Source organism: Nuphar pumila, chromosome 7, assembly GCF_984573655.1.
Source record: "Nuphar pumila chromosome 7, dmNupPumi1.hap1.1, whole genome shotgun sequence".
Lineage (NCBI taxonomy): Eukaryota > Viridiplantae > Streptophyta > Magnoliopsida > Nymphaeales > Nymphaeaceae > Nuphar > Nuphar pumila.
In genome coordinates this window covers 56934703-56938000 of record NC_143255.1, presented here as the reverse complement: position 1 = coordinate 56938000, position 3298 = coordinate 56934703, and positions in this window count along the sequence as shown.

Below are 3298 nucleotides of genomic sequence, written 5' to 3'. Positions count from 1 at the left end.
GTTATTAACACATGATATCCCCAAAATTCGATATGCTTATTAATTTAGTAACACTGGATTTTTTTACATCTTATCTCATTCTGCCTACAAGCAGCGTCTGAGGCGATAAATCCGTGTGAGAAGATTTATCTCAAACCTGGTAGCATACTCATATAGATGTGCAACATGCTATACAATAATCATAGAAAGAAATATGAATAACATTAGCATATCAAATCTTACAAATACCCATAGATTTTACATGCTTAACATAAGAATCCCTATTAATTGGCTTAATAAAGAGATTTGTCACCATATCTTGGGTATTAACATATACCAAGGCAACCTTGCATTTAGATACAATGCCACACATATACTTGCATTTTGTGTCTATATGTTTGGTTCTATTATAAAACTTGGGATCTTTGGCAAACGCAATTGCCACTTGATTATCACAGAATAAAGTCACTGGTAGTTTTGCATCAGAAGTGACTCTCAAATGTTTGATGAATCTCCTTAACCAAATGCATTCCTGCACTGCCAACGATCTTGCAACAAATTCAACTTCTATTGTGGACAAGGCTACACATGTTTGCTTCTTGCTACACCAAGATATAACACCATTGTTCATCAAGAACACATAGCCAGACATAGACTTACGCTCATCAGGGTCCCCACCCCAATATGCATTCATATAGCCTACTACACGTATGTTACCACCATGGTAGCAAAGAACTGAATCTGATGTGCCTTTAAGATATTGCATAATCCTCTTGACAACCTTCTAATGCACTTGTTCTGGATTAGCTTGATATCTACTCACTAATCTTACTGCATAACATATGTAAGTTCGGGTGCACATCATTAGGTATATCAGACTGCCTACTGCACTGGAGTAAGGGACTTTGGACATAGCTTCTATTTCTTTTGACTCTTTTGGACATACCTTAAGACTTAAATCATTCTTTTTTGCAATAGGAGTATCTATGGGTTTACAATCTTGCATATGAAATCGTTCTAAAATCTTCTTTATATACAACTCTTGTGAAAGAGAAATAAGTCTTTTTTAATGATCTCTTTTAATCTCTATGCCCAGCATAAAGCATGCTTTATCCATGTCTTTCATTTCAAAAATGAATAGACAATCATTCTTTAATGGTTTTCAGAAACTCTAGATGATTACTAGCCAATAAAATATCATCTATATATAGAGTTAGAATTACAAATTTTGGACCTTGACGCTTAAGATAAACACAGTGGTCCTCATCAATCATAGCAAATTCATTGCTCATGATGGTCTTATAAAACCTTAAATACCACTGTCTGGATGATTGCTTCAATCCATAAATAGATCGTTTGAGCTTTCATACTTTGCGCTCAAATTCAGCAGTAACAAACCCCTCAAGTTGTTCCATGTATATTTCTTCATCCAGTTTTCCATTTAGGAATACAGTCTTAACGTCCATTTGATGTAATTCTAAATCCATATGTGATACTATGGCTAACAAAAGGCGAATAGAGGTTAATTTGACCACAGGAGAGAATGTCTCCTCATAGTTTATCACTGTCATCTGTGTGTATCCTTTAGCAACCAAACATGCTTTGTATCGCTCGATAGATCCATCAGTATTCCTCTTAATATTAAGAACCCATTTGCTCTCAATAAGTTTTCTTTCTTTTGGAAGATTAACAAGATCCCAGACATCATTAGATGCCATGGATTTCATTTCCTCTTCCATTGCCTTGCGTCATTCATCCTTTTTAAAACAAGATAAAGCATCTCTAAAACTCTTAGGTATCTCATCATCTTGGGGCATGACCACAAAGGCTTCTCCTTCGATTTGGAATCTCCGACGAAGAATTCTTTTCCTTGAACTCTTTCGAGTTGCCAGATCTTCATCAAAGTCGATATCTACTTTGAGTGTTACTCTCACTATCCAATAGTGGTATAGACATATCCTCTTGTGTCTCTAAATCATGATAATCAATCTCTTTAAACTGATCTAAATAATCTAATTCATAGAATTGGAAGTTACACTCTATCTCTCCTCTTTTAAGAAAATCACTCTCAATAAATGTGGCATCTCTAGAATCTATCTCAGAAATATTCTCATCTATATTATCTCCTAAGAATACATATCATTTTGAATGTTCATAGTATCTTATAAAGATACACTTCTTTCTCCTAAAACCTAATTTTTCATGTTGATGGGAAAGATCATGGACATATGCAGCAGACCCTCAGGGTCTGAGATGAGCCAAATCAGGCTTTTTGCCTGTCCATAATTCGTAGGGAGTTAAAGAAATGGATTTACTTGATACACGATTTAATACATGGTCTACAGTCAACAAACAATCACCCCAAAAAGAAATGAGTAAATTTGTCTGCATCATCATGAACCTGACCATTTCTAAGAGGGTCCTATTCCTCCTTTCTGCAACACCATTGTGGAGTTTGAAGAGTAGTTAATTGTCTATCTATCCCTTTATCATCACACAATTTCTTGAATTGTTCGGATAGATATTTGCGTTCACGATCTATTCCCAAAGCCTTGATCATACAATCAAATTGATTCTCTACCATGTTCATAAAGGATCTAAAGCAATTCAATGCTTCAGATTTATGTGAAATTAAATACACATGACTAAATTGTGTATAATCATCAATGAAAGTAATGAAATAAGAGGCTTTGTGCCTCATTGACACATTCATTGGTCCACATATATCAGAATGAATTAATTGAAGATGATAGGTTGCTCTAACTACCTTTCCAAAAGGCAACCGAGTTGCTTTTCCAACGAGACAATGCTCACATATAGGCATTTCAATCTTCGCATAGGATCCCAAAAGACCCTCTCATGTGAGCCTATCCATTCTCTTTTGTCCTATATGTCCAAGTCGAGCATGCCATATAGATACATCCACATTCATATTACTAGCAGTTGAAATAAGAGAAAAACATTCATCACTAACATTCAAACTTTTAAGTTCTGTGTCTAACACATAGAAACTATTCATCAAGAAATGAGAAGCAACTAAAGTTTGTCCACTAAGGATATCAACATTGACATCTCCAAACAGAAGTTTATAGTTTAACATAGACAAAGCAGAAACTGATATCAAATTTCGTCTAATCTCTGGAACATGCAAAACATCATGTAATAATAAAGATCGTCTTCGCAAATCCAATTTGCAGGTCCCGATCTCTTTGATTTCTGCTTTAGTGTTGTTCCCCAAGAACAACCACTTCAAACCAGATGGCATCTTCCTATATTCAACGAAGTTTGTGCGGTCTTTGGTCACATGGTCGATGGCTCC